This window comes from Cannabis sativa, chromosome 7 (assembly GCF_029168945.1).
Source record: "Cannabis sativa cultivar Pink pepper isolate KNU-18-1 chromosome 7, ASM2916894v1, whole genome shotgun sequence".
NCBI lineage: Eukaryota > Viridiplantae > Streptophyta > Magnoliopsida > Rosales > Cannabaceae > Cannabis > Cannabis sativa.
This window is the reverse complement of record NC_083607.1, coordinates 48,083,774-48,097,699: the sequence shown is the minus strand read 5'-3', so window position 1 is coordinate 48,097,699 and position 13,926 is coordinate 48,083,774. Positions and strand designations below refer to the sequence as shown.

Below are 13,926 nucleotides of genomic sequence, written 5' to 3'. Positions count from 1 at the left end.
ACCACAAAGATGGGAACCCGCCACTAATAGGGCAGGAATTCCCTGACTTAGCAGGGATTAAAGGTAGGGACGGAGTTGATTTTACATACTCGAGTAGGAGGCGAGGTAGGGTCAGAGAAAGTACTATCCGCCCCGATATACCCCTGTTTATATATATTAATACATATAATAATTAATTATTCAAAAAAAACATATAATAATTAGTTATTAACTGTTATGGAGATACTTCAGCCCGTTTCCTCTTCTCAATATATCAAATTTAAAAAATTTAATGATATATTGGACTTTTAAGTTTTACTTTCACACTATAATGTTGATAACTTAATATTAGTATGATAATATATTGATGTATTTAATTACATTAAATGTAATGACTTGCGTGTGTGACGTATTGATTAACTGTAATATTAATAGCCTTATAGGTGCCTAGGTAATTGGCGGACCTTGTGGCTGATTGTATTGATTGGCAATATATGATATATTGATGTTTTGATATCAGTATCACACGCTACTCACTTCACCAATCAGCAGCACCAAGACTCCAAGAGTCTACTCAACGGATGATTAAACTAAAGTAATTGTCTAATTGATATTAAATCTCAAAAAATTATTTTATTTATTAACTTAAAAATATTTTAGTAATATTATACATTAGTAAATTAGTAATAGTAATTGTATTGTTGTATTGTATATGCATACAACACATATTATATATTAGTAATAGTAGTTCTTATTTCTCACATATATATACATACAGTTTTATAGTTATAGTTATAGTATTTTTATTTTTAGTTTCTCTCCTTTGTTTAAACTTCTATTTCTCTCGCATAGACATGCACATATTGTGAGTTTGTGATTGTGACAATGGCTCTGAAATTTGAAGAAACTTTGAGGTAGATTCTATTATATTTCTAGTATATATATATATATATATATATTTTTTAAATATAAAATTTTATTTGTAAAACTTATATATTCTTTTTATTTTGTTATCATTCTATTTTTTTTTTTTTGGGTAGCAAATTTTTGTTTGTCTTGTATATATAAATTTGTCTATATCTATTTATATATATGTACATATATTTTTTAAGAAGTTTTATCTTTTGTACAAACTTATACAATTATATATAGATTTTTATTTATATAATTCTTTTTACAATGAATTCTTAAAAAGAAAATTCCAATTAAATTTAAAATTATATGCAAATATAAACTGATGAAACCCAACTTTAGATACGTGTGAACAATACTATAACATAAAAAAAGATAGTAAAAAAATAGCTTGGAAATATATGAGATGTAGATTTAATTTTTGTATTTTGTATTTTCTATATTTTTCAGTTACTTTTTACAGTTAATTTATATAATAGTTGAACAAAAATTTATTTGGTATATCTTTTTTAATTAAATATATAAATATATTGTATACATATAAATATATATTCTAATTGTTATAAATATTAATAATTATGTGGATGTCCAAATCTTTTATTTATTACCATGAATTGTAATCAACATTCCTCTTTTCCTTAGTTTCCCTTTTTCTTAGTTTCTTAATATCTCACTCTTGTATTTGTATAAATAGGGGTTCACTCCATTGGAATAAACAACTCAGAAATTCTCATTCACTTTCTCTTTCTCTCTTCATCTTCTTCTTCTTTCTTCTCATCTACTTTATATTATTTTATATTATTTTATAACACGTTATCAGCACGAGTCTCTGCGCAAGCTTCAAGCATGAGTCTCTGCCTAAGACCCAATGTAAGTATTTTGTTAAAGTTCTTGAATTGTTTCAAAGTCATGATTCACTAAATATATATTTATATATATTCTCATCTGACTGAACCAATTTCAAGAATCATTTGGTTTCCTTTTTCTTTTTATTTATATATCTATATATTATATATGTATGTATACATATTTATTATTAATTTCATATAAATATATTATGTTCTTATCATTCATAATATTTACAATATATGTGTGCCTATGATATGATAGAGAAAATCTATATAAATTATACATATATCCAAAAGATTATGTATTATCGATAAAATATTGCATATATCCTAAAGATTATGCATCATCGATAAAATATTGCATATATCCTGAAGATTATGCATCATCGATAAAAAATTATATATATCATCAAGATTATGCATCCTTGATAAAATATTACATATATCCTGATGATTATGCGTCCTCAATAAAATCTTGCATATATCCTGAAGATTATGCAAACGTAATATTCATTATATAGTTGATGGATATATAATGAAAGAGATGAATACATATTTATATATATGTTCTTGTATTCTTTGAGGACAATGAAAAGTAATCTAATATCGATATAGATTTTGACAAACATTTCCTGAAGTAAATGTTTTATATTTGTCAAAAAAAATGATTGTATTTATGTGAATACAACTAATGAATCATTAAAAATGATTATTATTGATGTAATTTTATAGTGGGTTTTGAATATCCAAAAAGAATGTTAAGAAAATTGCATTGAAACATCAAAGTATAAGAATAACAATGAGCATGACTAATGTTATTTAAATACATGAGGCATGTATTTATTGTTCATCATTCCCTGCAGAGAATGATACGAATTGAAGTCAATTACTTTTAAAGATTTCTCGTATTATAGTCATGTTATTATACATTGTTATTACTTGCAATGTTGGAAATTATTGAATCTGACATATATTAAAGATTAAATTTTGCATACATCTTGGAGACTATGCAAAAATTGCATTCATATATTCTTTGAAATATCGTAAAAGAAATTGTTGAATAATTTCTTATATTTTTATGGATGAACAAGTAATAAATTTTTAAGAAATTTATAATAATGTTCTACTTGTTCAACGTCATTTCCCGAAGTGAATGTAATGATTTTAAATAATCAATGACATTATTTACTACTCAAATATTTCCAGAAAAAAGTGGAAACAACCAAAAGATGAGATACCACACACAATCAAAGTGCATGAAATCTATATATCATGTGTGGAATTGAATAATAGTGGTCGCGTACCTGTAGTACGGACACACTTATAATCAAGATAAAAGTATACTTGATTATTTAATAGAATGTGAATTGTACAAACTTATTGTACATTTAGAATATTTAAATATCATTACCTACAGAGTATGAATAGGCATGAAATTCTATTTCAAAGAATATAGATTTCACATATATTGGTAATGTCAGAAGCAAATTAATATATGCATATTCAGAAGCAAATTATTATTTCTTGAAATCAATAGTTTCAAACTATTGTTGGTACATGATATGTAAATATATAGTTACTATATAATTCAGTTTGCATATTCCCAAAAGTGGATACATAATTTGCTAATATTTGTTAGTGATCCAATATAATCAAAGTGATAAAGAATCACAAAATGATTAGTTGAAAAGCTTCCTGAAGAAGTCTTACATACAATTGCTACTTTGAGTAGTTAAATGTTTTTGTATGTACCTAGATGTGTAACTTTTATCTAGTTATGAAAGTGATAATAAATAACTTATTATATGTACTTGTTGTACATTTAAATATATAATATATCAAGTCATGATAATTAGACTGATGAATAGTCTATTAATAAATTAGACGACTTGTTAAAAAGATATCAGGAAAAATGAATGATATGTTATGGTTATATCTATTTGACCATTACAATAACATGATGAAGTTGTCATGTATCTTTTAAATTATACACATCATTGAATTGATGATAGTGATTCCTGAAAAGTGTATATATTTTGGAGAATAATCTAATTATTATTATTCGTGTATATAAAAATGAAACTTGTAATGATTATGTTGTAATGAATTTACATTACATTTTGAAAGTTTCATTGAAATACAAATTATAGTGAACCTGAAGTTCATGAATTGAATTATTTTGACATGATCAATCATATGCAATAAATTGTCAAAGAATTTGACTAAATTTTGTTGAAGAGCCAGAAGATTCTTCTCATTGTTAATTTATAAGGCTCAAAAGAAGAATGTGCATATATTTGCACATAGAAAATATTTAAATTATTTCCTTAACAATCTTGAGCTATTGTTAGATTTTTATTGCATAGTTTCTTATCGATGTGATAAGATTATATAATCATGCATTTACAAAATGTGTAAATTTATGTATTTCTAATTATACACGTATGACTCATTCTTAGAAATGAATTAAGTTCATAAGGATTGAATTTGAAACTGAAGTTTATTGAACCTGAAGTTCAATTTCATATAGTATATATGAGTTTAAACAAATATTGATTCATTGTGATATACTGAAATCCCTACAGGTATATTAATATTATTAGATATCACAATTTTTAAAAATTCTCTCGATCAGGGGGAGAGAAGCAGTTGGGATCGATGATAATTTTTGAAAAATGATCCTTGCACAAAGTATATAAGAACAATATAGTTTAAAATGATATATACCAACTTCAAATCAATATTATTCAAAGTTGAGATAGAATGAGTTGAAAACGCCTGAAGCGTAAATGAACAATGTAGAAATTATTAATAAATGTTCATTTAATTTGCCCTGAAGTTGTTAAATCTAGAGGTACTCATGGAGATACCTTATTGTTATAAAATATTAAAATGATAACCGTGATGAAAACGGTACTCCAAAAAGACTCCCAAGAGAAGTTAGACATAACACATTTGATCATAATTGAATCCCTGAAGTGATTCTATATAGGTAACTATAAATGATAAACATATTTGAAAAATATGTAATTTAAAGAGATCTCTATAAGTTATGTCAATATGGGAGGAAATTATCATTTATTGAAATTTTTGTCGACAATAAATATTGAATGTTTGCATATGCAATAAACTAACATGAGATAGCAAGAATCATGGTATTAGATTTGTCGATAATCATCGACATACATTTTGATTTTTGGCAAAAATATTATGACGCAATCCAGGCAAATTTACTCACATAAAGTGAAGTAAGACCTGTAGGGTGTGTAAATAAATATTTCTAATGAGAAATTTGCATATATGTATTTGTACATAATGAATTGTTGTACAAAGTTTGCATAGACATGAGATTGATTGAAGTAAGGCTTAAATATTGAGAAAATATAATCATGATTTGATTATAGCCTGGAATATATTTTATGAGGATTTATAAGCGTCACATAAATGTTGCAACAAAAAGTTATTTATTTGGAGCTCCTAATATAGTGAGAATTTGAAATAAGCCTTATCTAAAAATTCTAGAAGAATTTAATACATGTCTTAAGTGATATAAATTCAAAGTCGCGCGCACTATATGACAAAGATCTTTGTATAAAATAAAGACATGTAAGTAAATTATTATTTGAAAAATACCTATGGTTGTCTATGCAATATAAATACGTAAATTATACGTTGTGATAGACTCTTGAAGAGTTTTTGATTAATTGAAGAACAAACTTTTATTTCTTTTGTATTTCGAGAAATATTAATGTATAAAGTTTGTTCATTAGTATTGAAGTTCTGAAGTACTTCATATGTATCAAGAATTATAGATATATGATCATTTGATATGGAAATTAAGATCATAAAACAAGATGGAATAAATATATGGTCTTGGAGTACCATCATTGTCACAAATGAAAATTTATAGTACCATTAATGTGTTATGTTCATATCTACTTGAAATTTTAAATTTTCGTATGAACAAAGTTGTGTACACACATGAATGATACAATTAGTTGGATAAAGACTAATGTTCCACGAACCCCTCATCTTTAATTTAGAAGTCCATACATACTCTAGAAGAGTTATAGAAAATATATGATCAAAGATTATATATGGTGATATTTTAAAAGTGATAACAATAATCTTATGAGATATATTATCACCAAAAGAATTATGGATCATATGTGCATGAGGGGGAGACATATTCATGTTGCACTCTTTTTCCCTTAGTTTAGGTTTTGTCCCAATGGGTTTTCCTGGCAAGGTTTTTAACGAGGCAACTTGCAAATTATTATAAATATGAAATATATATTGTACTCTTTTCCCTAGCTCAGATTTTGTCCCACTGGGTTTTTCTGGCAAGATTTTTAACGAGGCAACTATAAATCATGTTAACATACTTGTATTTTATGAAGCAAGTAGAGAATGTGTGTGAGTGAGATCATTGACATAGCATATTCGGGAAACATATGGATTGCACTCAATAAAGAAGTATCAACCCAAGCAATTCTCTATGGATAATACTGCTTGCATCGTTCAACTAAAAGGAGGTACATTGAAGGAGATAGAGTTAGAACACATTTCACAAAATTCTTCTTTATACGCTTCAAGAAAATACATATTGGTGTTCAACATATTCAATCAAGTGTCAATCTTACAAACTTATTCACAAAGTTATTACCAACATCAACATTTGAGAAGACGGCAGACAAGATCGAAATTCGTTGATTAGAAGATCTCCACAAATGCCTAAATGAGAGGGAGTTAGTTTACACTATACTCTTTTTCCTTTGATCAAGTTTTTTCAGCAAGATTTTTAATGAGGCAGTTATTATGGACATCCAAGGGGGAGTGTTATAAATATTAATAATTATGTGGATGTCCAAATCTTTTATTTATTACCATGAATTGTAATCAACATTACTCTTTTCCTTAGTTTCCTTTTTTCTTAGTTTCTTAATATCTCACTCTTGTATTTGTATAAATAGGGGTTCACTCCATTGGAATAAACAACTCAGAAATTCTCATTCACTTTCTCTTTCTCTCTTCATCTTCTTCTTCTTTCTTCTCATCTACTTTATATTATTTTATATTATTTTATAACACTAATTAGTTTATTGCATTAATTTTTCATGTTTATAAAGATGTCTACAGTCACCTAATACATACTGCAAAAAATTACAAAAAAGAACCTAGTGAGCGAGATTGACTTTTGGCAAAAGTTATGTATGAGAAATTGAAGTTGTTTTACAATGTCACTGAGATGTTTTCTAGAACTAAATATCCTACTGCTAATCAATTCTTCTCTAAAATTTGTGAAATTTAGTTGTTGCTTAAGGAGTGTCTTAATTCTTTGTATGATGAGATTAGGATAATGGCATCAAATATGATGGATAAATTTGAACAGTATTGGGCTTCCATTCATGGCATATTAGCTATAACAACTGTTTTGGATCCAAGGTTTAAGATGAAATTGATTGATTATTACTTTCCTAAAATTTATGTTGGTGAATATCAAAATGAAGTCGAGTAAATTAGAATGATGTGCTATGATTTAGTTAAAGAATACAAACCGAATGATGGAAAAAAAAAATCTTCTTGATCCCTTATTTAATGCTTCTGGAATTGGTAAAAGTAATGATGGATGTGTGGATGATTTAGCTGATTTTGACTTGTATGTTAGTAGTACTTCAAATGTGGATACTTACAAGTCTGAGTTAGACTTATACTTGGAGGAAGCAGTTGTACCTAGGGGTGGAGAGTTTGATAATTTAGCTTGGTGGAAGACAAATGGTCTTAAATATCAAACATTACAACAAGTTGCTAGAGATGTTTTGGCTATCCCAGTGTCTACAGTTGCTTCTGAATCTGCCTTCAACACTAGTTGAAGTCATGTGACTCCTTGTTGTAATAGGCTTCATCCAAACATGTTGGAGGCATTAGTATGTACACAAGATTGGTTATGGGATGAGAAACTAAGTACGTTTATTCTAACTTGCTCTTATTATTTATTTAAAAAATTAACTAATTCTAATATTGTTTATTTCTTAGATACATCACAAAATAAGGGTTCATATAGTACATTCTTTGATGATGTCGAAGATGATGAAGCGGTAAGCTTAGCATTTATTTATTTGTTTACTATTTTTTTATTTAAAATATTTGTTTACTTATAGTTAAAATTTTTATTTTAGGGTCCAAGTTTTGTAGATTCCAATCCTTGAAGAATAAAGACTCTTCAATGGTAGTCTTGACTACTACTAGTTTTCAAAGTTGAAGATGAAGACATTATTATAATTTTATTAAGTTTATTAAGTTTTGTGTGTTTGTTTGAATTTTAAGTTTATGCTTATGGTTTTAAAGCTTATGTTTATGAATTTTAATTTTAACATTGAAGGGGTTTTTGATTTTACAATTTATCTAAATGACTATTAATTATGGAATGAATTTAATTCTATGTTGTTTGAATTTAGTGCTTGCAAATATTAGTTTTAAATATATTAAAACTATTATATTAATTTTGAATATATTAAAATTATTAGTTTTAGCAATTTTTTAATAAACGGGTCTCCGTTAAGGTGTCAATTACTAACGGGTAATTCCCGCCCCATTCCCCACCAGGGAGTATGCAGGGACGGGGAAAAAAATAGGGGGCAGGGAATGCACTCCCCGCACCGTTCCGTCCCCATTTGCATCCCTAATCTTAGTTTTGTCTCTATGGTAGGCATATTTTTATAGTCATAAATATTTAATCTAAGGGTAATAAATTGATGAGTGTATATAGATAGTTAATACTTAGAATGTATTAGATTATTCCTAAAATTATTTTTTTAATAATATTCTTAAATTAATAATAATTATTTAAATAAATAATTAATTATTTTTAACCTCCTCCAATTAATTAATCTCTTTTTTTTCTTTCTTTCTCTCTCTTTCATTTAGTCGATAAGTGAGAGTCCCCCGCACTGTAATAGTAGATTGCATTCCGTTTGCCGCAACAACCTCCGTCGATAAGTTGAGAATTGTTGCCATTTGAGTGAGACGAGCAAACTTATCTCTGACAGTCCTTTGGGTCATGCCAGAGAAGTGGCTTACCAACGCCCTTGCATCTCTATCAAGCTACAGACCTCCAAGTTGACTGAATATCTTTTCGGCATCATAATCACTTCCAGACAGCCTCTTGAGTCAATGACCAGATGAACAAATTAATCATAGTTGTTGGAAGTCATTAGATGATAATAGTTTGAAGAATTTGTTATCATGTTTTCCTTTGTTGGAGAATTTATTATTGGATTATTACTGTAGTTTTTGTGAGCTTCATATTTCTTTCCCTAAACTTAGAACATTACAGGTCAAATACTATGGCATTTCGGCTCCGAATGTTGTGATCAAAATGAATGAATTTGTAAGATAATCCTTAGAGATGACAATAAATGGACCTTGCAATTCAAAAATGAAACTAAAATGGGTTGCCAAAGAATCACCCCCAAATTAATTTATCACAATTTCTAATAATTACAATCACCCAAATCAGATCAGATCTAAAAAGGGACAGAGTACAAGCAACTTACAGTACCTGGGAATGCACTCTCGTTCGCCAATAATGATGGTGGACAACGATCATGACAGTCGTCTCTCTCACTATCATGAGTTATTACTATTCAAATTAAAAATTGGTGGTTAACATTTCTAAAACAACTCTAACTTAGCTACTTAAGTTGTTATTGGTATAATATTATATCGAGTTTTCTAATAATTTAACTCGTAAAAGAGTAATATTATATCATACTCCACTATTATTTTCTTTTATAGATTTTACTTACCTTAAATAGTGAAATAAAAATGCAATCATAAAACGACATAGAAGTACCTTTTTGAGGAGTAAGTAATGAAATACTCTCCAATCTTCTTCATCATTCTCAAAATCAATACAAATACCCTAACAATGTTGATTTCCATAATTTTCAGTCATTAAAATTCATTAGAACCTATTTCACTATGTGAGATGCTAAAATAAAATCTGATTTAATTCACATCATCAATTTTCCCCATCAACCAAACATTACATTGTAAATACACACACAAATAGAAATCAATTAATATAAAATTCTTAATAGAAAAAACAGGAAAAAAATAAGTACCTTGATTGGATTTTTTCTTTCTTTTGAGCTGAGATCAGTGATTGAGAGAGTGATAGAAAGACTAAAGACGGGGAGGAATGATCACACCAAGAGTACCCAAAAAATAGTAAGTTTAAAGAGAATGAGGAATGAAAAGATGAAGAACATAAAAAAAAAAAAAAAAGAGAAAAGATATTACTGTCGAATGAGGAATGAGGAGAGGCGAAGATTCAGACAAGAGAAACAGAGATAGAGAGAGGGCATCTTCGTCGAGGGAGAGAGAGAGAGAGAGAGAGAGAGCCTTCGAGGGAGAGAGAGAAGACGAAGCCTTCCTTGTCCTCATCGTCTGTGTCGTCGAGGGAGGTCTTCATCATCGTCTTGCCTGAATAGTGATCATTGTCGTCTAGATCAAAGAAGGAAGAAGGAAGGCGGTCGGGGTTTAGGATTGCAATTTTGGGGTTTAGAGTCTCATAAGCGAAGAAGGAAGGCGAGGAAACTGAAAGGTCCTTTATCGCTTATGTAAAAATAAAGATTTTTGTCTTTGGCTATTAGAAAATAGCCATAAAGACAAAAACATATACCCTTTAACTTCAATTATTTAAAAAAATCGAAGATATAATTATAGGCACCAAGCCAAAAGCGATGATACGAGTTTTAAAATAGTTTTATCTTCAGATTTTAATTTATTATGGAAAAAATCAAAGATAAATAATATATTTGTAGTAGTGTATAAAAATAAAATAGTCACAAGTTATAAATATGCTAAAATATCTATATATTATGATTAATTATAATCACTACCCAACAATTTTCATTTATAAATATACAAATTTATATATTAATTAATATTGCATGCTTACTTATGCTTTTGAAGGCAATAGCAGTGCTTTTGAGTATAAGACTAAGAGAAAATATATATATATATATATATATATATATATATATATAAATAAGGTCCTCGTGCTTAATCAAAACAGCCTACAATGCAATATGTGTCTTTTGCCTTTCGGTGTTTCATCATCTCTTCACTTTTTTTTGATACTATTCATTTTTATTCTTGTAATGCTGCAATTAATAAGGAAAATAGTTCCTTAATAATAATATAAAAGATCAATGCATGTGTTTGATAATTAACCTAGAAGAGCATGCAACATGAGGCCCAATTAAATTAGTGTAATGATAGGTTTGCTCAAATTACGTACCATATATATATATACATATATATCATTTTAACTATTAATTTTTATGCATTTTAGTTAGTTTCCACTTTTTTCGTTTATGAAGAACATGCCTACGCGTTATTGACAATGTAATACGATACACTAATAAACATGAACCTCACATAACAAATTCTCACATATAGGATTCTTTTGCTAATATATATTACACAATATTATATTATATAGTATTATATTTAATTATATTTTATATAATATTTTTATGTAAAATTATATGTAATATTAAATTTTACATTTATATAATATTTTAGTACAAATTAAAACTTAATGCAATATTATATAGAAAATGATGTATAATCTAATTTAATATAATATATATTATTTTAAAAATTACAATGAAATTAAGGTCCGTCCTATACATTTACATGTAGTCTTTGTTATTACTTTAAATTTGTACACAAATAACCATGCATGCACATATCCAATTAATTTGCATGGTAACAATCATATTACACTATAAATTGTGTGTGATTAAAAATTATTGGGAAAATATTTTGTATTAACCCCACTAAACCGTGTGGATCTTTCTTTCTTGGTAAGATGAAATTATGCTTTAGTACAGGAAAACTAAACCGATCGACATTTTCCCTTTTTATGAAAATAAAATTCAACGCTAATGATACTCTGACCAAAAGTTTATTATAAATAAGCATATTATTATTACCACTAGTAAAGGACCATTACATTACTGAGACATAATCACTGCTCTATATATAACTTTTGTAGATTTTTTTTTTTTTTTTGTAATAAAAAAGAAAAGAAAAAATTACATGGCCCAACGGTAAGCAAGTATAGCTTAGTACTAGTAGTTATTTGATTTAGTTGGTCACATGGAAGATGAGGGAAAGTAGCTAAGAGAGAAACTGAATAGAAGAAAATGATAGTAATGATTGTGGTAGAATGAAACTTTCTTTTTTGAGACACTCAGCATATAAACAACACTTTAACGACTATTATATATGTATGTAAAGAAGAAAAGAAAAGGCACCTATGATATGATATGGTCCCTAAAATAATAAAATTGGATGATTGGTATGTTTTAATGGGTGTGGCCTACCACTTTGACAAAGAGAAGATTGGTGGGGAGAATGTGAGTAACGAAAGACATACCATTCATCAATGTGTCATTTTATCATTATTCACGAATTCACACTTTACACACACATGATATACAATAATAATAATAACAACTCACTCCCCACCTTTTATTTTAGTTTTTATTTTTTTTTTTCTTTTGAAAGGGAACCTTTTATTTTCAGTTAAAGTATGCAATTCATATCATGAATATTGCAAAAATTACAAAATGAAAAAAAAAAAAAAACCTATTTATATTTAAGTTTTAACCTAAGTCATTAATTTCTAATTAATTAGGTCAAAGTATATATGTGGTAAAAAATTTAAGACTATTTCCAACCGGTAAAAAAAAGTATCCATTTACTTTTTCTCTTGATTTCTTCAAGTTTAGGCACCAAAGAAATCACCACAATAAATATAAGTATTAGGGGCGACAAAAATTGCCACTAAAATCATAAAAATTCGCTCCTAATCATTATTAGAGGCGATAAGTTGCCCCTAAAAAGTTGCTATTAATAATTCGCACCTAAAAGTACTATTAGAGGCGACAAAAAAATCACATGTAAGTATTACACGAATTTCTGAACTTTACTTAGTCGGCCATAAAAAAACGTGTCAAAAATCTATATTTGACTTTAAGGGCGACGTACACTAAAGGTTTTTATATTAAAAAAACTAATTTTTTTTTTATAATATTAGAAATATTGATATTTAATTTATAAAATAATAATAATAATAAATAAAATAAATATTAATATTAACAAAGTATCACAAATAATTACCATGTAATATTATTAAATAGTACAATAACATAATAAAAGTAAATAGTTTTTACAAATATAATATTAGTAACTAAGACAATTTAAATAAAACAAAAAAATAGTACTAATGATGTGGTTGTAGTTCTTGGTTCTATGATTGAGACATAAAGTCATTTGATCTCTCGTTCTCATCGAACCCTCAGGAAGCGGTGGTTGGCGCTGTGATGTCTGCTGTGACTGTAGCGGCTGTGATGTCTTTGGTGGCTATAGCGGCTGTGATGTTGGTGCCCCCATCATCCATTGATATAGGAAGACTGGTTGCTCCTGTGATGACGAAGGTTGCTGTGATGATCTACCCATACCATTCAAACCCAGAAAGAAAGAAGAAGGATGCTGCTGCAAAATTTCTTCGTACGTGTATGAATGTGTGTATGGTGGTCCATACATGTAGGGGTAAGGCGGTGGAGGGTGTGATGGTGTTGGGTTTTATGCCCTAAATAAAACTCATTTCATATAATCAGATTTACTTATTAATAAAGATCAGAAATAACATTTTATGTTGCATGGTTCACATGATTTATTTCATGATTATATGTGTATATATAATGTATGAATTCTTTTTAAGTCCAGAACATATGAGTTGGTTAAAGATTATAGTGTTGTCAGCACAGTGGAATATAATCTTTATTGTATGTTCAAAAGTTGATTCCCTGATTTGTCAGAACACTGGATTTAGACTGACATGGTATAATCAGCGATAGGTATTCTTACACCTTAGAAAAGTGTTATGTCCTTTGCAGGACATTGGCAAAGTTTACCAGTATCGGATGTATGGAGTATACATTGGAATGGACCGATATTGAACTTTGAATTAGATTTTGAAACTTACCGTAAATATCTATTCAATTCAATATCATAAGTTGATCCTAGATCACATGATCGAAATCCTGATATGGTTAGGCTCAATTTCAAGAGTATTATTCGTGTTCTTTGATTTGTTAGTTAAGCC

At 28.0% G+C, this 13,926-nt stretch overlaps 1 long non-coding RNA gene across 1 annotated transcript; it reads left to right on the top strand.

Moving 5' to 3' along the window:
• Window positions 1-467: 467 nt before the first annotated feature.
• On the top strand, window positions 468-8,196 carry LOC115698031 (uncharacterized). Its single transcript, XR_004008022.2, has 4 exons — window positions 468-893; window positions 7,411-7,703; window positions 7,776-7,837; window positions 7,919-8,196. It is a non-coding gene; the product is annotated as an uncharacterized LOC115698031 (long non-coding RNA).
• The last annotated feature ends 5,730 nt before the right edge of the window (window positions 8,197-13,926 follow it).